The sequence below is a fragment of the Crinia signifera genome, chromosome 6 (assembly GCF_055691185.1).
Source record: "Crinia signifera chromosome 6, ASM5569118v1, whole genome shotgun sequence".
NCBI classification, from domain to species: domain Eukaryota; kingdom Metazoa; phylum Chordata; class Amphibia; order Anura; family Myobatrachidae; genus Crinia; species Crinia signifera.
Genome location: NC_139222.1, coordinates 209813066 through 209835192, shown reverse-complemented (window position 1 = coordinate 209835192; position 22127 = coordinate 209813066). Strand labels below are relative to the sequence as shown.

Sequence of the window (22127 nt, the reverse complement as noted above, 5' to 3'; positions counted from 1 at the left end):
TATTAAACCTTACATAGAAGCAGAGAAATGCCTGGATCAATCTACAACCTCTCTCAAACTGGATGGTATTAGAATACGTGATGTTGGTTTCTGCCATCATAATTAATTTCTGTGATTTACCTGTGCATTGCTTTCTTTCTTGGAACTCAAGTAAAAATATATTTCTTTCCTATCATACTGTATGGTGGCTTAGCCTGTAGCAATAATTCTGTCGCTTTGAGACCTTGTAAACTCAACTTGTTTTCTATGAAGTTTCAGGTTGGAATCTGTTTTTTTTTTTTTGTGAGGCATATTGGGGGTGATTCAGGTTGGTTGGCAGCAGTAAACTTTTTCTTTAATGGACAGAACCATGTGCACTGCTGGTGGGGCTAACGTAACATGTACAGATAGTTACATTTGGGTGAGTTATTTTGTTTCTGTACAGGCTGCTTTATTCTTACACTACAATTTAGATTTCTGTTTGAACACACCCCACGTCCACCCAAATGTAGTGCACAGGGTTTTGTCCTTTAAAGGAGGAGTTTACTTTTGCAAACCAGCCTGAATCACCCCCAGTATGCCTCAAAACAAAATGTGGATGTCTATGGTTGTAAGAAGTATTGGAGATTATGTTGTTAATGATGATGATATGTATCAATAGTTTTGGAATGTAGTTGATGGAGTGCAATAGTGGTGTAGAATGCAGGTAATGGAGTATAGCAGTTGGTGTGGATGCAGATGGAGTTTACCAGTTTTCTGGACAGTCGGAACCACGGCTGTCAGGATCCTGGCAGCTGGAATACTAGCAGCAGGGGGAGTGCAACGATGCCCCTTGCGGGCTTGCTGAGCTTGCCTCTATTCTTCCTTGTATACCCCCACATGGGAGAATAGACTATGTGGGCCAGGATTCAGGCTGGAGGTAATTTCGGCAGTAAGGAACTTGGCATCGGCATCCTGACCGCCGGGATCCTGACTGTCAGGATATCCACTACATACTGCCTGGCTTTAATGTGTAATTGGATGCTTATAAAGGAACATATAGGACCCACATCAACTGTACTTGTACAACTTTCCTGTTGCACGACTAGAATAGATTACTTTCATCTCATGAGCATTAATCGTGCCTTCATGTGAAACTTAATTATTTTGGAATTTTTTAATCCACCCGTCTCCTCCCATCAGTAGATGCTTATTTTCCACCTCTGTACAAATGTAGCAGTTCTCCGATCCTTTAATAAATATCTGGACACGCTTTGTCACTCCTGCAATTCGCAATACAGCCATTAGATGGTGCTCCTGTCTTCCACAGCTCCGGCAATCTTTCCTCCAGCCTTACGTCAGGCAAAAGATCTTTGCATTGCTTCCCGCACAGGCCTTGACTCCCACCTTTCATCTAAGAAACAGAGCAGCAGAGCGCTTGCAGGGAGGAAGCCAAATAAGATCATGACTCCAAGTCTGTGCGGCCGAGTCTGATATAGGCACAAAAACGAAGGCTGAAGGCTGGCAGAAACCAACCATAGACACAGTATAGTTTTGAGGTATCTGATTTTTAGTATAGTCAACCACATACTGTATGAACAGTACTTAAGGTAGGGGCAATATGAGCGATAGGGTCCGATTCAGACCTGGATTGCACGGCTGTGTATTCGCTGCCCTATGTGAGGAGAATGCCCATGCTTTAGACATAACAATTCCCTGCCATAGCACGCCTGCTATGGCTGGGAATAGAATCCAAACCTTGCGAACCTGTGACACTTCAGGTGCTGTGAAACTACAAGTCCCAGCATACCTTCCCACAGTTTGCTATTAGAGAATGCTAGAACTGTGACAGGACATGCTGGGATGTGTAGTATCACAGCAGCTAATGAGACCAGGTTGGCCAGCAGGGCCGGCGCTACCCACTCAGCAGCTCCTGCAAAGCAGGGAGGCGCCATGCTGAAAAGGCCCCGTCTCCCTCCCTGCTCTGCTAAAGCTGCCTCAGCCCTCACTGTCACTGCCTCCTGCACACCGCCCGCAGCACCTGTCTGACAGTGGGTAGCAGTATGGAGAGGCTGAGCTGCTCCCTGCACCGCGCACACACTGTCCTCCTCCTGCGACCTGCCCCCTCTTCCTCACAGACACTTGCGCTGAGGCATGTAGCGTTGTCTGTGAATGCCTGGATGACATGTCATGTCCGGATCCACCCCCTAACCATTGCTCCCTGCGCCTGTCAGCTGTCAATCAAATCAGCAGCGCCGCCTCCCCTTCCTTCCCTCTTCTCAGTGTGCTGTGCCAGTGCCACTGCCAGTCCTCAACACTCCGCCCCCTCTATCTCCTCCCCTCTTCTTCCCAGGGGCGTAACTATTTAGCCCCCCCCCCACGCCGCACGTTTATTCGGCGCCCCCCCACCCCACACACACACCTAACCTGCCCCCCTTCTTACCCGCGGTCTGCGTCTCGCCCCCGGCTCTCTGTCGGGACCTTCCTGACGTCACGGTCCCGGCCGGCTCCTGCTGCTACAATGAAAACGGACTCTTAGAAAATGGCTGCCCCCATACTGCAGACAGAAAACTGTCTGCAGTATGGGGGCAGCCATTTTCTAAATGTCAGTTTTCATTGCAGCAGGAGCCGCCCGGGACCGTGACGTCAGGAAGGTCCCGACAGAGAGCCGGGCGAGACGCAGACCGCGGGTAACTATAGCTCCGCAGCCCCCCCGGCGGCGCCCCCAATTTCTCTGCGCCCCCCCGCCACCGCGGGGGCTGCGGAGCTATAGTTACGCCACTGCTTCTTCCATCTCCTCCTTCTCTCCCCTCCTTTCCCCCTCAGTCACGAGTGCTGCACATACTTTTTGTACTGCTTTCGGATCGCATCGCACACACATTGCATGCATGACGTGCGATCTAGCCCATAACGTATGCGATTCTCGCAGCGTGTTTGTGCACCTTTAGTGCCTGCAACATTTTGCGGACACAGCACTGAGATGGTGTATGCATACATGTACATGCATCCGAGATCCTCCATGGGATCGCATGTTGCATACACTCCCAGAATCGGGCTGCAGCTTGTTGCAATGGCAATGTCAAAGGGCGCAAAATGTATGGTTTGCAGGAGGGCGCCGGACACCCTAGCACCGGCCCTGTTGGCCAGGAATAGTCACTGGCCAGAGAACAGATGCAGACTTTCTTCTTTCACCAAGTGTCAATACACATACTCTGCTTGCCAATGTCTCCGCCAATTTCAATTTCTCATGATGAGGCCATGTTTGTTCTCAGCAGTAAAATCTCATCTATATGATCAAATGAATCTGTGCCACTAGTAGCATTTAAACAGACTTTTAGAAAACCTCTCTTAGGCATTGGCTTAGTCTAATTTAGCCAACTGAAATCTCCTAAAAAAGTTTCATTTGAAATCCAACTTTTAAAAAGTCTGCTTCTAATTATTGTAATGAAATTGTCGGTACTTGTTTCCTAGCACGGCCACCACGATTTCTATCGTGGTGGTCGTGTCGTAAAAAATCGTGTCGGTCGCATACCAAAACGCACACGACGCGACCGACGCGATGTACCCGATTTCTCCATAGGCTTCAATGTTAAATTATTTTAACATTGAAGCCTATGGAGAAATCGGGTCCATCGTGTCCATAAGCTTCAATGTTAAATTTTTTTAACATTGAAACTGAGTCCATGTAACATAGTAAAAAATGGTAAAAGGGCCAATATGGGCCATTTCTCATTGGGTATGGCCCCGTCATGTGTGTAAAAAATAATGGCCCCCCATTGTGGCCGCCACCCCCACGATTGACGTGAACCCGAAGCGTGGCGAGCGCAGCGAGCCCGCGAGGGGCGGCGGTGCGCGTCCTCCGACCTTTTCATTGCCCTACTATACACGTCGGCGTGGAGTTGAGAATAGATTAGTGTGGCGAGCGCAGCGAGCCACCGAGCCGAAGCGTGGCGAGCGGGCGCTGATACCTTCACAGATCCCTGCGTCCCCTCGCGGGCTTCACAGGTGTCAGCGTGCGCTCGCCACGCTTCGGGCGCGGTGGCTCGCTGCGCTCGCCACACTAATCTATTCTCAACTCCACGCCGACGTGGATAGTAGGGGAATGAAAAGGTCGGAGGACGCGCACCGCCGCCGCTCGCCACGCTTCGGGTTCGCGTTAATCGTAGGGGTGGCGGCCACAATGGGGGGCCATTATTTTTTACACACATGACGGGGCCATAGCCAATGAGAAATGGCCCTTATTCGGCCTTTTCCCATTTTTTACTATGTTAAATGGACTCAGTTTCAATGTTAAAATAATTTAACATTGAAGCCTATGGACAAATCGGGTCCATCGCTTAGGCTTCAATGTTAAATATTTTAACATTGAAGCCTATGGGGAAATCGTGGGCATTGCGTCGCATCGTGTGCCTTAAAGTTAAGGCACACGACAAATCGGGTCCATCGCACAGGCTTCAATGTTAAATATTTTAACATTGAAGCCTATGGGGAAATCGTGGGCATCGCGTCGCATCGTGTGCCTTAAAGTTAAGGCACACGATGCCCGCGATTGTGGCCGTGATAAGAAACAAGTACCAAATTGTCTTATGCATACCTTCCAACTTTGCAGTGACATGAGGAGGGGCAGTGCGTGCGGCATGGCCTAGCAGGAAGGGGGCATGGCCTATACTGATACTCACAACGCTACAGTGAGGCCACGCCCAATTTTCACAGCTGTGGGGGCATGCCCAGAAGCACCGGGAGCTGCTGGCTACGCCTCCAGCCCCTCTGGCTGCAGGAATAGATGCTGTTTGCATGTGCACAGTGTCTATTCACAGGTGACGGGGGAACTCCAAACTGCCCCCTGCCGCGGGACAATGCCGGCCCTGGGCTGGACCCAGGAACATCCCAAAAAAACAGGAGGGAGGTATGCTTATGTATACATTTCTTTAATTGACATATATTAACCATTGATTCACATCCTCATAGCCACACCTACTGGCTTTGCAGCACCGCCATTCACGTCAGCAAGGATCGGGACCATGGGCATATGATTTTCTACAGATCGTATCACTGAACCCTGCTTCTAAACACATCACTGGGGATGATGCAGGATGCAGAAGCACACCCTAAAACTCAGGACAAGGTATGCTTGCTTGTGTATGTTAGCAGAAGCCTTTTACATTGGACTGTATTATGAGTGCAGTAACACTTTTATGCATTGTCTCATGTGAGACATGTGCCCATACCTCTTAACTGTCCCGCTAAACACGGGAACGCCCCAGTTTTTTGGGGACTTTCCCATGTCCCTCCCGCGGCCGGCAGTGTCCCGCTGCGGGGGGGGGGGGGGGGGGGGGGTGTCAGTCCCCCCCAATCTGACATACAGTGGCCGAATACAGGGCGCGGCATAATTTGCATAAACCGCGCCCTAATTTGCATACACTATGACCCCTTTTCGGGCGCTCACGCGGTGAGTGTCCCTATTGTTCAAATGAATAAGTTGGGAGGTATGTGTGCCTATTGTAGAAATGTTTCCTAGGTAATGCTACAGGAGTTTTATACAGTCTGGATGTGCATTACACAGGACAGCTGTAAGTCAAAGAGCTAGGTAGTGACTCGTACACAGCAAACCCTGAACAGCAGAATGTCAGAATGAACTACCTCTCTGTTATACATTGGCATGTTTTTCATGGCAGAAGATAACCCAGACTGTGGGAGTGTTTCGGATTGACTCACTGAGCAGCAAAAATGCACTGCTTAGCGAGCCTTCCGCCGCCGGCCGCCACGGCGTGCACATCCCCGCTGCTTTGCAAATGGATGTTTTGCATATACATCCATTCGTAGGGTAGCGTACGGGGCTGAAATCATTTGATGGTCACGACCAAAGAATGAATTTTACCCTGTTAGCAAATCTAAGTCAGTCACATCTGAGAATGGACGGCAGGTGCCCGCCTGCGTTCGCATGGGCTCACTCACCATTTTCATGGGTATGCCCCGTGCCCGTTTGGGATCAGACAGACCATAGGGTCTATCTGACCCCACTCCTCTTTGAACCATTGTTTCCTTGAAACTATCACGAATAGTGACCTTGCCTTACACATATTTTCTTGTAAGGACTTCCTAAGAATGTGGCACACGTTCGCTAGTTTTGGTGTCTTTGTCTATTTACTGTTCTTTGTGTTCAAATGGACCCCATAGTACCTTCCATGTTTTATATGTATTTTTCCTTATTTCAAGGTTCTGTGACGTGCACAGCAGAACACAATGTCGAAATAACAGATTGTCACCCGAAGCCGCTGTCGCGTCTTTAGGGGACCTCAGTGATGTCGACACTGAAGATGAGGACAATATTGAAGATGATTTGAGCTGGGAGCAGTAAGAGTTAGGCCTACAGTGACAATGATAATCAGATGTAAAATAATCAGAAACTCACACATGAAGTGTTGTTGTACAATATCATCTGGACAAAAACTAATCATTGTCATAAACTGTTTAATCTGGTAATATATTTAGTACATATACATGGACCCCATGGTACTAGCCACGTAACTATTTTCATGGTAATATACAACAGGTGTAAGGCACTATGCTGCGGAGGACGCTACACAAGGCTGTGCTTTGGGAACGATGTGTAAAATGTGCTTTATTGAAACTGAAAGATTTAAGTGCAGTGAAGCAAGGCACCCCGAGGGCAGACGGTTGTGTGAGCCTTGTAACGGGATGAAGACTAAGTGACAGATCCTATGTAGAGATACTCATCTTCAGAAACAACTCTACCTTATTACAATGATCACAGAGCCAGTCCTCACCTGGCTCTCTTTTGTTAAGGTTTAAAAAACGACAACGGTAGGAAGGAATAACAGAAATGCTGGAATACATAGAGGAAGGCTGGGAGTGTGCTGATCTGAATTTGGCTGCAGGAGGAGAAAAGTATCTCAGAGTTTTATATCTGAGGTTTGTGGAAAGAAAACACCTGGGATAAATTGTTCTATTATGCAGCCTACACAGAAAACATACGGTGCCGTGCCCAGAAGCAAGCTGGGGAAGAAACTCAATGCACGTGCACACACACACACACACACACACTAAACCAAGCACTTGCAGGTTATGCTTTAGCTGCCCAACTCCTCCTGTCATTCAGTGCAAGTTCTGCTCACCCACCAATGCCATCACCTTGCTCCATGTATGACGGCATGTGCATTTAGAGGAATCTATTCACACCTAAGAGCAACAGTGGTGCTAAAAAAACATCTCGGCTGCTTTGCACTTGATAAATGAATGTCCTTGATTATATTTTTTTTGTAATTTTAGTCTGTCTCTAATCTCTTAAATAAATGTCAAACTTCCTTTAATTTTTCACATACTCGCCCACCCTCCCAGAATGACCGGGCTCCTGAAAATCGGGTCCTCCACCCTGCCCCCCAGAAGGTGACCAAGCCTTCTGCATGTCCCTGGACGCCCCCATCCCCCTCCTCTGCTGGTTCAAAACCCGACATTTGCAGATGTTTGGGGGAGACTAAAATTATAAAAATTGGGTAATTTTTAGCCTCGACCCTCTGCATCACATGCCTACATCAGGCTACGTCACCACCCCCAGAAGTTCAGCTGAGAGGCTCCTCTCTGGGCTTTTCTTGGAGAGCAGAATAAATAAGTAGGTAAGTATGATAGGACCGATTCAGCCCTGATTGCTCATCCAGCACAAGAACTGGCACAAAGCACATTCGCACTCCCTTATTCAACATTTACAGGTGCAACTACAAACTTCTTCCTATCCCCAATTCTCTCTTCCCCTGAACAGAAATGCAAGAAAGCATGTAGTGAAAATATAATAGCAAAATATGGGGAAAACAACAGATAGACTAGGGAAAGTGCCAGCAAGCTTCCCTATAGAGACAAAACAATAGTCTAGTTTAAAAGAGTGTCAAGCCTCTAGATTACTGTGCTTGGGATTCTGATCAATATTCTGCTTTTATTTTGGCCGATCAATACATTCAGACATGTTTAGATCTTTAGACAACTAGCTGAGCACTCCTTACTAATACACATTACAAACTCTGCTTTCAGCTTACATAGCTGCCGACTGTGTTCAACTCTACTCCTGGCGATCTTGGAAGGGTAAGTCCCGAGGGCTAAGATGTGGGGGGTGGCACAGCACACTGCCTCATTCAATGCATTTTGCACCAATAAGCAGAACCATGTTGGTTCAATACACAGCAAAGTGTTTTATCACTGCCACTTCCCTGCAGAAATGCAAAGGAAGAAGGAGGGTTATTTATATTCTCCTGTAAACCGGGAGACCTAAAAAAATTAATTAGTGTTAGCCATTCTAGGAGACTATGCTAAACTTAGTAAGTATTAAAGTTTTGATAACATTTTACTGCTTAAAAGTATCATTATTGATAGTCAGTTAATGTACCTCATGCACTTACTTCCTGCTACCTGATTCGAGACCTGAACAACTGGACCTCTTCAAAGTTTGGCCACAGAATAAGTTTGGCACTCGGTTACACAGATTATTTTGGGCTGGTGTTAGTACACTCAGTAGGTGGAGGTCAAACTTGCTGATGTGGGATTTGGTTAGCAGACCAGTATTTAGAAGGGATGCGGTCATTTGGTCGTATGCATTATGGTCGAATGTCATTACATCGAATCCATTAGGTCGAATTGCTAAAAGGTCGACATGATTCTAGGTCGACATGGGAAAAGGTCGAAATGATTCTAGGTCGAAAGGTCATTAGTTCGACAGGTCATTAGGTCGACATTGTCTAGGTCGACATTCACAAAGTCGACATGGGGTTTTTCACTGTTTTTTGAGCCGACATGTGCTGACAGGCGGTATTTCATGCCCTACCATCCACTAGGGCGTGGTGGGAGAATAAAATAGTGTGCCGAGCGTAGCGAGGCACCGTGCCCGACGCATAGCGAGCGGATGCAGTGCACTTTAAACTGTGTCCATGTCGACTGTGTTGACATTCAGGTAAAAAAACAGTGAAAAACCCCATGTCGACTTTGTGAATGTCGACCTAGACAATGTCGACCTAATGACCTTGTCGACCTAATGACCTGTTGAACTAATGACCTTTCGACCTAGAATCATTTCGACCTTTTCCCATGTCGACCTAGAATCATGTCGACCTTTTAGCAATTCGACCTAATGGATTCGATGTAATGACATTCGACCATAATGCATTCGACCAAACGATCCCAACCCATTTAGAATATTGATGCCAGAATCCCAACACTGGTCACAAGACCGGCACCGGGATCTCGGCATTGCTGACAATGCCGGCATCAGAATCTCGACTGTTGGTATCTCAATCATAACTATGCCAATGAGGATTATGTTGCCATTGCATGCTAACTTGTAACATCGATAATGTTAGTGACACATAGCACCCCTGTCATTTAGAACACTTCTCGTCCTTTATACATGTGTAAAAGTGGTATCAGCGCACATAACGGTGCAAATAGCAGTTCTCCCCCATATTGAGCCTTCATACATATACCCCTATGCTTTGAGAGGAGAAGCAGGTGGGCAGGGACAGGGGGCTCCCGGGTATCACATGTGATTAGACTCCACCCTTAAGAGTAACCACCATGATTGGATTATATTTACACAGGGGCGTGCCGAAAACCACAAGATAAACCACAAGATTGCAGCATTAGGATCCACCCCTTCATCAGGTAATGTAGATTTCTTGTACATATTTCCACATTCTGCCCACTCCACTATGAAGTATGCAGAAGGGGAGCCTACACTGTGGGAAGTACCTCAAACAACGGGTGTCTCCTGCAGGATCCAGGAGAGCAGGCAAGTATGTACAGTATTGCAGCTTATTCGGGTTAGGAATAACACTGATCTTCACACTTTCACACCAAGCCATGACTGCAATATCCTACTGTAGGTCAGAGGCTCAGTGTAAAAGAGGTATTACTTTTTTTTTTGTATGCTGTGAATGTTCTACTTATAATCTTGGCTACACATGTTAATTACAACTAAGCCCACTTACAGGAAGTTTTATAGAACCTCATACTCTATAGAAACAGTAAAAAATTGTCATACAAGTATCCTTTCTGCATGTGGTGATTATCAACTATGAGTAGTGATAGTGAATGATATACAGTACTTTGACCCACAGAGCACTTTCAAATGAAGTCATGTGACAGTGATACAAATAGGTAAGGCCTATTTATTGAGTTCCAAATAGAAAATATACATATCCCAACACACACCTAAAGTGGAACATGGGAAACTTTGTTCAATAAATAAAAAAAACAGGGGTAAATTTACTAAAACTTCTAAAAATTAAAAGAGGTGATAGTGCCCATCAGTGGCGCCTGTGTGTGTGTGTGTGGGGGGGGAGTACACAGAAACTCCCCCAGGAACATAAGGGTTCTAGACTGAAAGCTAAGGATCCCCTCTTTCCATGGGTACAAGAATTTTAAAAATCGGCCATTGAGAACCAGAGATATCTGACTTCAAAGCAGTGGTCCCCATCCAAGCCTGTTAATTGCTCTTCCCAGTCAGATATTTCAGTTTCTGTCTGATTTAGAGTTTTTCTGAGGGTATATTCCAAAATCTGGGACTCTCCCCCTTTGATGAACACTAGTAGCTTGTCTCTACTTTGCCCACAACCAGAGATATCAGCCTTCCAGCAGCTGGTTACTGCTCCAGCTCCACACACCTGGTATGTAGTTTTATATTCTCGTTGGCAGATTGCACTGCCTCCTGAAATCTATTTTGGGGAACTGGAGATATCTGCAGTCAAGCAAGCTGTCCTCCCACCAGAAAATTATGAATAATAAGCCCACTCCACTATACACCCCTCCTCTGCGTATTAAACATCCTCTACCACCCTGGAAGTTATGTATCAGCACCCCTTCATTCAGCCCAATGCCCCCTTCTCTCACCTCATCTCCCACCATCTGTGCAGTAAAGGGGTAATTAGTCGAAATTACTGATCCAGGCCCTTTATGCTGAGCGGTTGATATAATACCCGCTACCATCCGCGGGACATCAAAGCTTCTGCTCATAGCACCCCCCACCCCTACCACTGGAGGATAGGTAGGGGCCCCAATACATTGCTATGCCCAGGGGGTCTACACTGCTGTTTATATATATATATATATATATATATATATACACACACATATATATATATATATATATATATATGTATATATATATATATATATATATATATATATATATAAAATGAAAAGATATAGAGTGTGCTCAGTGATGTCCAACACTTTAGGATTATAATTATCCGGTAGACAACAACACATAAAATTCAGTTCAAATAAATTATTTATTTTTCAGACACAGGTTTTGAAGTGCAGGTCTTCAAAAAACAGATACCCGACGCATTTCGTCTTATACGACTTCATCAGGTGACAGTTTCAATATCTTTGAAACATACGTTAAAGGAATGTATCCTACTTTGTGGATTGACTGTGTGCCAGAACTGACTTTTATCCAGCCAGAATGAATTTTCCAGTAAATTATAGGTGGAAAAGAATTTTTCTCCAATGGCAAACGGTGACCTGGATCATATAGACCGGATCTAGTATCACCAATGTCTGAATACAGACCTGTATTCAGACATTGGTGATACTAGATCCGGTCTATATGATGGTTATCTGTTTGCAATAATTTGTCACTGTAATCTGACTTGAAGAAAAGACGTTGTCTTGAAACGTCGTCAGTCATGTAATTTCACTTTGCACTAAAAACGTATTATTCCAAAACCGGAGAGTGCCGCCTATTTTCTTCCACTTGTTGCTTGCACAGCAGGAGGAGGTGAAACCTGTATATATTACCCCGCTGGAAGGCACCCCGGTATCGCCTTATTTCTCTGGAGTGCCGGATCATCCAATTGTTATATATATCTATATATATATAATTATTATTATTATTTATATACATTTGATCTATCTATAATACTTTAACTGACCCGGCATATACTGGGTCACCTAAGTGTCCATCTCCGTGCTTTGCTCCGCCCCTCTCTGGAAACCCTCTTCTGAAAATCCTGCGTTTACCCCTGCCCATAGCAACCAATCAGATTCTGTCTATCATTTCTCTATTGCATCATAGAAGCTTTAGTAAAATAACCACCTAGGGGGATGATTCTACTATGGTACTGAGGGGATTCGGTGGGGAGGTGGGGGGGGGGGGGGGGTGTTCGGCGGGGCTTTGTTTAAGCACTCGGTAAGCAGCGTATTTTGTTGCTTACCGAGCCAACCAGAATTATCCCAGAGATCTGCAGCTACACTAACAATCAGCACAATGAAAGGATGAGTTTTGTACTTTTTTTTTTTTTTTTCAAAACAGAAACATAAGGCATTTAAAGTATACATGTGTCACAATGAACAAAAAAGCCATGCAAAGCTGAGTAAAATAAAATAGCTGCAATCTGTGCTTTAACTACAAAACAAAATGTAAGAATGATAAATTAATGTACATAACTATTGGAAAGGGAACAATGGCGGAGGGAGGAACACTAAAAGTGTGATGAAATTTAGAGGGAGAGAATACTGAGTGGAGGGAACTGAGGACAGTCGCATCACAATGTGATCAACAGCAGAAGAAGAGGCATAGTAACAGCTGAGGTGATGGCAGGACTGCTGTGTCTTTAGCTACATGTACATAGGAAATCACTTTGGCTGCATTATCTGTAACATTCCTGTTTCTAGGAACAATATCTTGCAAATAGAATTTTATTGTTAGACAGTATAATAGAGAAATGCAAAGCTTTCAGAGAGCAAGTTACATGTACAACAGAAAAATGTCATCCATTGTGACAGGTAATGTGGATCACAAGTGGCAGTCAAGTGCTCTGCGGGGAACATAGGGGACTGATTCAGACCCGTTCATTATGGGCAGAATTCATCCCCATCCCCGATGGTCAATGTGTGTTAAGGGAAGGGGCCGGACAAAAGGCTGGATTAGGCAAACGCTCAGCGGTTTATGGGCATTTACCTGTACGCTAGGCTGCAAACATACTCAGCCTAGCAAACAGGTCTGAATTAGGCCCATAATCTAGCATGTGCAGGTCACACTGAAAAACAACATTGTTTTATGGCTAACAGGTAACATGCCTCCAAACATCATCACCTAGGGGGCGTGCCTAGTGCTTGTAAAGAGCTTGGCTTTACTTTAGCCACCTCCCCTCCTTGATGACAGCTGTATCGGATCATGTCCAGGCCCCCTTTTTTCTTCTTTCAAAAATTTTGATGCAGCTAACTTTATTTAGAATGTTACTTTGGAGCTATTAAGGTTCCCATGTCTCAGCCTTGCATACAGAGTTGCGCTATTTCCCAACTTCTGGTATCAGACCCAGGTGGTTTTACTGTGCATGTACGGACATATGCTTACACATGAGCAACTCAGAACATTGCTTTGACTGGGCTGATCTCTTATAGGAAAGTGGACTAATTCTGGGCCGAGTTATTAAGCCTGATTAAGTGTCCGCTAATCAAGTACCAGGCAATCAACTATGAATGAATTCACATGCTGGGTTTGAAAATGACAGCTAGGAGCTGATTGGCTGGTTTAATAAATCTGCCCCTCTATCTCCATCTTCACATAGAGTGCAGGGTCACAGACCCAGGTCTGTGACCCTGCACTCTACCAGGGATTTTCCTGGGACTTGATAACCTGGGTAACACCTAAAAAATATTGATTGGCCATGGACAGTAGTGCTGGGAGTTTCATCATTTCTAAGCACCTATCTCCAAGCACCCACTTAACCCCTTCAGTGGCAATCCCGAGAATTTTCCAGGCTGTGCCTCAGTGCCCAGTCTGGCAAGCATGGAAAATTCTTGGGATTGCCCCTGTTTAGAGCCCTCCCATCTGTGGCGCCGCCTCCTCCCTCCTCCTCCCCCCTCCCCTCCGGGTTTCTTATTGAAGTCCCCGGCACCGGCTTATGACAAGCCGGCTGCCGGGGACAGGGATGCGGCGTGGGGGGCGCAGGTCGGGGCAGCCGCTGATTGACAGTGCAGCGGCGCTGCCCGGACCCAGGGAGGTAGTGGTGGTTATTTTTTAAGGGAGCGCTCCCCATAAAAAACTGGCCTAGTGGGGAGCACTCCCGAAAAAAACCCCACCACTGAAGGGGTTAATACCTGAAAACTGGGTCACTGATTGACCCTGGGTCGGTGTGGAGGATGATGACCTGGGAATAACTTGAGTCGTCACCATGTGTGAAAGGGGTAACTCCGGCTTCCACCGATGCTTTATGTTTTAAGTCCAAGCCAAGGGGAAGCCAGATAATTATATCTGAAAGGGACTTTGTTCCTTCTTAGAAGCAGCAGGGAAAGTAGCTCTTTGCAAGCAGGGAGATATTGAATATAATTGAAGATTACATTTCCAAAACAAATATCAAGTAATATTCTTAAAACAAATCAAAAGATCCCTAGAGCCTAATTTCAGTGATTTCTGCTAGCCAGTGTAAGGACATTGCATTTCAAAGAAATGTTGAAGTACAGTGCACAGCTTTCAAAATCCGTGGAACTTAATTTCCTTTTCATTAACACTGGCTAAGCAATAGTGCAGCAGAGTGACTTTGAGTGCTGGACCAGTATTGAGAGTTATTTTTGCAGAAGCTACATCCTATGGAATCTATAAAGGTAGACACCTTGAGATGCTCAGGCGGTTGTTGAAGAACTAGAAATATCAGCAACCCTAGCCAGATGAGTGGGACTGGATTGCTGATATTTGTATTCCAGCGAATGAGACACCAAGACCATCCCTTACTATGTCAGGCTATACTGGATTATATAGCAACACTTTGGTCATTCTAAAGATCATTTGCATTTATAAATTAGTGAATTAAATCATGACTAATCGTCCTTGAAAATAAATGAAAAAGGAATATATGGGTCCCATATGTCAAAACTCTGCTCTTTCATTGAAACCAGCTATTTATCCATTTTGTTCATGCAGAGTGAAATATATCCTCTACTTCATTTGCATGCAATGCCACTGGCAAATTAAATAGATGATAAATATGTGAGGAAGAAAACAATACAGTTTTGGAGCATATGTCTTGGATAATATTTAAGCAATTTGTATTGTTTTGTTAAGGTAAATAAATGTAATCCACAGTGACATATCCATTTAAATACCACCACCTATTTAATTTGGCTCCAGAGGTCGTTGTTGGCTTCCACCTCTGGAATTTAGCTCAGGGAGAGCCAGCAACTAATCAAGCATGCTGACAGGACAGTCACTGACTCCAGTCCTGCAGCCTCTGACAGTCTGCAGCTCCCCTGACTGAATTCATTGCACAATGCTGACCCATTAGACCTTCTGTCAGCTGGGCATCAATTCTCTGTCCAACACCCTGTCACCACCATTTTACTTCCTGCTGTACTGTCTTCTCTCTCTCACTCCATCCTATCTCCCTCAGTTTCTCCCAGCTCGCCCGATTCCTCTCATGTCCCCTTGCTTATCAACTGAAGTACAGTACGTTGATGTAAATAATAAAATAGTATATCTTTACACAGGGCCAGATGCACTAAGCTTCAAAAGTGATAAAATTTAGAGTGATAAACAGCCAGCCAATCAGCTCCTGTCTGTGACATGGAAGGTAGTAGCTGATTGGCTGGTGGTTTATCACTCTCCATTTTATCACTTTTGAAGCTTAGTGCATCTGTCCCACAAAGTGATGCACATATGCAGTACGGATTTTGTAATGGTTAGCGTTACTTCCCTTACAGCACTCAGGCCATGGGATCAATTCCCACCATGGCCCTAACTGTGCGGAGTTTGTATATTCTCCCCGTACTTGCGTGGGTTTCCTCCGGGTACTCCGGTTTCCTCCCACAATCCAAAAATACACCGGTAAGCTAATTGGCTCCTAACAAATTAACCCTAGAGTGTCTGTGTGTGCGTATAAATGTGGTAGGGAACATAGATTGTAAGCTCTACTGGGGCGGGTAGGTGGGCAATGCTCTTGCATTCCCCCTAGAGCCCCCCCCCCCCCCCCCCTTGGAGCTGGGGAAAGAAGTGCCATAAATCACAAGGCCGGGGGAGGGGGCGGGACTAAAATGCAGCGAATCGCATCATTTCGCGTCGTTTTAGACCTGCCAATCCTGGCGTTTGCATGGATTGGGGGCGGGGCTTTGATACAGATTTTGCACATTTAGTTGTCGTCTCCGGGCTTCTCCCAGAGAGGGACATTGAAAAGTTGGCAAGTATGAGATGTTTACATATATATATATGTGTGTAAACACTTCTGCAAATTGTATGACAATCTGTATGCAAAGTGAGCTCTGAGATCACCAGCCCAGTGTTCATTAGGGAAATATTTGTAGATTAAGGACTAACTCACGCCCTATGGTAAATGATTATGGATAATAGAAGTCACCTCTTATTCTATCTACATGTTTTATATGATCACAGGACTCCTTGTCACTTATTAATATCCATATAATTTATGGTAGGGGTGTATTATCCATTATTTAATTGCTGTAATACAGCTTGGATCTAAGGCTGTCTGTTCTAAGAATGCCACAGTCCGTTACAGCTCTGCCTGGGAATGAAAGCATATGAAAGGACAATTCTGTACGATGATACACAGTGCAGAGACGTCTGCCTGCATTAGCTACCATATGATTTTTTCAGCCATTACCAACACATACTTTGACTGAAGATTACTCTAGCACTTCTACAAATCACTGATGTGGAAAGGTCTGCTGATAAACCAAATTCACTGTCTATTCAGCTGTCATCTGGCCATCTTCATTTTTACCATTACACACTGGGTAAACTATTATTGCTGTTGCTTTCAAGACCATATTAAATCATTCACATCGGTACCTGCCACACTGGTGCTATGATCTATAGATCTCTATAGAGGTTCCTAGACTTATAGGGATCTATTCATCAAGACCTGTTGAAAATTAAGATTTGGTACAATTGCTCATTGCAGGGATAGAAAATCTTAATATGTGCAATTTATTGAGAAAAGTAACCTGGTAGCAGGGCGATGCAACACTGGCAGCGATAAGTGTTGTTTTACTGTTCACATGACGGGCTCTCCCTTGTGCAGCCGGGTTAGTGTCGCCCCCCCCCCCTGTGCAACGGGTTAGCGTCACCCGGCACCAGCCCCCCCACCCATGGAGTGACTCAGCGGCGGCCACATCCACCCTCTCCACCATAGAGCAGGTGAGCGGTGGGGCTGGTCGCAAATCCCCCCCCCCACCCCTGTGGAGATACTCGGGGGCAGCTGCAGCCCTCCCCCCCACAACTCTTCATGCTGCAAACCCCCCTCCCCCCGTGGAGTGACTCAGCAGTGGAATCACCCCCCCCACCCCTGTGAATGTTGAGCAACAAACAATACAACATTTATATCGTATTGTAATATAGTTTGGGCAACACGCAGTGTAATGGTTATCATTACTACCTCATTGCCCTGAGGTCATAGGTTAATTTCCCACCCCAACCCTCACTGTGTGGAGTCTGCATTTGATGGCTAGGTACCCATATAATAGTTAATATGGCCCATTGCGACATTGTGTCTCAATATATGATCTACAAGTTCAAAATACAAGGGTGGGTATTGTTTAGTTAAATCTGTGATCATTATTATCATAATGTATAGACTCCGTAATATCTCCTAAGTGCGTTACCCGAATGGCGCCTTCGGGTATATCAGCTGATACAAAATGCTTCAGAGTTAGTTGTTATACTGGCAATATACTGTATATGTCTTAACAATTGCATAGACCTTGTGTTCTTCTTGTATTTACTGTCGCACAACAAACAGTCTAGTGTAGACCCTAGCTGCTAAATCCTTGTATGTCTTTTGTTTATGTCTTACTTTGTTTTTTTATGGAAAATCTCAAGAAAAATGACAGAATTTATAAATGTGATGTTTCTGTATAGGCAGTGGCACAGACAAATGGCAGACATTTACAGTAAGAAATTCATTTACAAAGTCTATTTCTGTCTATTTTATCCATAAAATGTATTCTCTTCAGTCAGCCTGCTCTCTCTGTGCCAAATGCAAGGGAGGTTAATTACACACATGAGGATTTTTTTAAAACATTCAAAACGAATCTGTTCAATATACCGTAAGTATATATATATATATATATATATATATATATATATATATATATATATATATATATAATTACACACATATTGTAGGAGCCTAGCTGAATCACCTGTATTTAGATCTCAGAGATTTTAGGATACATATTTGAGCTGGATCGGATCCTTTCGGAAGTGAACTAGGGTTAGTCACTGTGGTGTTACTGAATGGGTTCTAACTGTTTGGATTTCCTTACTATTCACTTAACATATCAATGTCCTCAAAACATTTCTAAGTCTGCCTGCATTGCATTGTACTTTCTTTTTTACTAAAACAATTTGATTTTGGCTCCAGTTCAGATGCTGTTTGGATGCTGAAGGTACCATCCCCTCTGCACAAAAGCAAGCTCGCTGCCAAGAAACTCATCCTTCCTTTGCTTTCTCACATTGAGGACAAATTCTGTTCATTAATGGCGTAAGGGAGGGAGAAGAGCAGGGTGATGTAAGAAAAGAACAGGACAAACCCATTATAAGAACACTGCTGCGGTCTTGTCAGCCCCATGTCTGCCAAACAGTCTTCAAGCAACAGCCATTTCTCAGCAACATCTCTCTGATTTAGGCATACGAGGTGGCTAAGGGGCAGCCTAGAACCCCAGTAGTGTCCGATAAACTCTCAATGTGCCTATTAATATATTAAACAAATAAATGTAAAAACATAATACAAATATATTGAGCTATTTTCATCCAGAGATGGCCAAGATGAAAGTAAGATTGTATTGACATGATCCTTATTAACCATTTGAGTGCCACGTGAATTTGGCAAAGTAGGTGTGAAAATTGCCAGGCAAACATTGTTATTCATCATAATGACCTGTAATGTTTACCTCATAAAGAAAATGCAATCTTTTTTACACAGCATTTCTTATTTGAATTTATATAGCAAATGTGAGTGTTGCTGGCATATTTAGCCGATATTTTCAACATCCGCTCAGCCTCAAAGCAGACTTTGCACCCACCCCTAGCATGCCAGAAAGATGTATGTCCTGTCTCTAGCAAATATACAGCTTCTCTCCTTTTTAATGAAAGGCCTAACAATGTTATAGATTTTCATATGTGAGAAGAGCTACATGACTGCTGTCCCTGACTACCAGAGCTGCCATCAGAAATTGTGGGGCCTGGGACTGACAAAATAGGTAGGGTCCGCCTTCCCTTCCTCAAACACCTTGAATGTCTGGAGAGACCGGTGTCTGCAGCGCTGGCCGCACTACTCAAACCTCTACATTGCTTCAAGGGAAATCTGAACTACGTGTATGACAAATTATACTTTATAATCTCCAGTCCTTGGACCCCTTTCTGTCTGGGTCCAGGACTTAGGGTTACCACCTCATCCCCTTATTTTTGGGCACATATTAATTACACAGGTTCTGTGGTTGACTGACTTCAAGACTCACTCACAATTCACCTGGTTCTAATCAGCCACAGAACCTGTGTAATTAATACAGTATGTGTCCAGAATTATAGGGTTGAGGTGGTAACCCTACCAGGGCTGGAGTCCCCATAGACCCCCCTGATGGCCACCCTGCTGACTACTTTCAGGACAGTATGTCACAATGGAGCAGATTGTAGTGGCCACGTTACAGCTACATACCATGGAAACTACATTATATGGAGAAAAGTAATTGTCCACGCTTAATTAATTCATGGTGTTAATGTAAGCACAAAAACTGTGCAGCGGGAGCGTAACAGAATGGATTTCCATGGCCAAGCAGCTGCATGCAATCCACACACCACCAAGTCCAATGCCAAGTGTAGATCTACAGTGTATAAATAGATAGGCAGTAGGTCAAACGCTAAAGGTCAACATGCAATAGAGGTTGACAGGGTTTAAAGGGTCAACATATAAAAAGCTGACATGGTCAAAAGGTCGACACACAAAAGGTCAAAATAAGTTTTTCCACATTTTTAGATGTCAATGTTCAAATTAGTGTAATATGTACCCTTGCATGGCTAGCTTTGCTTGCCATGCTTCGGGCCTGGTGTCTTGCTTCGCTCGGCACACTATGCCGTTCCCAGTTGAAGTCCACATGGATGGCAAAGTATGAAAAAGTTAAACTTTTTTTTAAATTGTGAAAAACCCTGTCGACCTTTTGACCAAGTTGACCTTTTGACCCTGTCGACTTATTGACTGTCTATGTAGACACCGTAGATTAATTAGCCGCATACCACTGGATAATATTGTGTTATGCACTGGACTGTGGAGCAGTAGAAAAGACTAGGGGAGGACGGCTTTCCATAGCAGGGCGTTATGGAAAACCGTCCACCCCATCGCTCATCTGCTGGTAACACCAGCAGATGAGAGGCCGTGGCTGGCGAGGATGCAGGAGCGCACATCAGCTGTCACTGCTAATTGCTGGCCCATACACACTGGGCGGCTTTTGAGCTGAAAGCTGAAACAGGTAAAACTGAGCTTCTTTCGGCTCAAAATTGCCCAGTGTGTATAGGCCTTAAGTATTCTCTCCCCACTTCGAAAATTGTTCTAGCAGAGTTGTGCTAAAAACAACAAATGGTAAAAACAGCTCCCATTGCATCTGGTGCAATTCATAAGTGTACATGTCCTGCGCAAAACAACCTTACAGCGGCTTTTTTACATGCAAATCACATCACAAATGCGTAGGGCTAATTTGCATTTACGGTTTTATTTTCTCATACAAACAAAACACCAGTGGAAGAATTAGCATTTCAGCAATACATCATTTACCACTTTAATTAAAGATTTATACAAACTTAACCTTATTCTGCAAATTTCCCAATGCTCAATAAAGGTTTCGACTTAACAAGTGATATTTTTTTCCCTTTCAAAGTATAGGCTTAAGAAATAACTCCTATGAAAAAGCCTACCATTGGAAATAACCAAATTACCATGAAATTCCATTATAATATAGTTGCTTGCATCCCAGAACTATTACAAACCATTCAACTGTACAGCAGGAATGGACAAATTCTTTTTTTCCGGTTCAGTTTGCAGGGCAATGAAGAGGTTAAAGAACACCTATTATTAATGAGTTTCACACTCCTGTTGAGAAGAGCGCTAGGTCTTTGGGACAGTCCATTGAGCTGTGCCTGGCTGCTCTCTCTAATTTTATATTTATCCTCCGTGTTATTAATTTATGACTTGCGTCCCACAGCGATTCCTTGCAAGAATAAGCCGAGCCAGTGTTTAGATCCTGATGTGATCCCGGGCCCTTAATACACAGGGGCTTTCCTCTAATCGTTATTCATTCCACCCTTAATGCCAGCAGAATTTTTAAATATATTTATTTAAGACTAGCATCCTTAGAGAGGAAGGGAATTCAATACAACTTCATTTTAAACAAGACCTACATATATATTACATGCCAGTGGTAATTTACAGTGTATTTGCAGGACTGAATCCAATAATTACTGTACATTGGCAGCCTACAATATTTAATATTATTTATTTATTTACAGTTTCTTATATAGCGCAGCAGATTCCGTTGCACTTTATAATATCCCATATATTCAATGAAAAGTGAAAGAATTCAAGAACAGGTGAAATCAGGCATATGACTAATAACACATTTACTTTTTTTGTGGAATAAAACTGTTGCATTTAAATTAAAAAAATTTCCCAAAACTCAAGATCAAGGGGGATATTTAGTAGGATTAGAGATTCAGAAAGCGCAAGATTTGGTAAAAAAATCTCCAGTTTTTTTATTTTTGAAGCGGCAATCATTTACACTGCAATATCAAACTGGTTTTGCAGTGTAAAAGATTGCCGCTTTAAAAAAACTGGAGATTTCTTACCAAATATTTAATTCTATAAAATGTTACGGTACTTATGTATTATCTGGGCTCCCATGTTAAAGTTACCCCTTGTATTGACTATGGTTTCAGCAAAGGTGTATATAAATGACTTTACTCATTTTAATGGGTTCTTCGGTCATTTGCAAAACACCAGTGGTGCCAAGGGGCGGATAGAGGAAACTAAGGGGGTAATTCATATCTGCTCCCTAGACTGCGTTTATTTGGAGACTAGCAAGCAGGTTAACACCACATGCACGCCCCCCCTCCGCTATGCTGGGAGCGGATGTGTATGGATTCCCATTAAACGCCAGGTGTTCACCTC

At 44.1% G+C, this 22127-nt stretch overlaps 1 protein-coding gene and 1 long non-coding RNA gene across 4 annotated transcripts in view; one reads left to right on the top strand and one right to left on the bottom strand.

Annotated features, from left to right (window-relative positions):
- SDK2 (sidekick cell adhesion molecule 2) overlaps positions 1 to 22127 on the bottom strand; it is a 561876-nt gene that overhangs the window by 194818 nt on the left and 344931 nt on the right. The window lies entirely within an intron of this gene.
- LOC146007201 (uncharacterized) lies at positions 1353 to 18891 on the top strand. The gene is made up of 6 exons (XR_014444277.1): positions 1353 to 1517; positions 4927 to 5083; positions 6175 to 6312; positions 8002 to 8052; positions 9558 to 9621; positions 18336 to 18891. It is a non-coding gene; the product is annotated as an uncharacterized LOC146007201 (long non-coding RNA).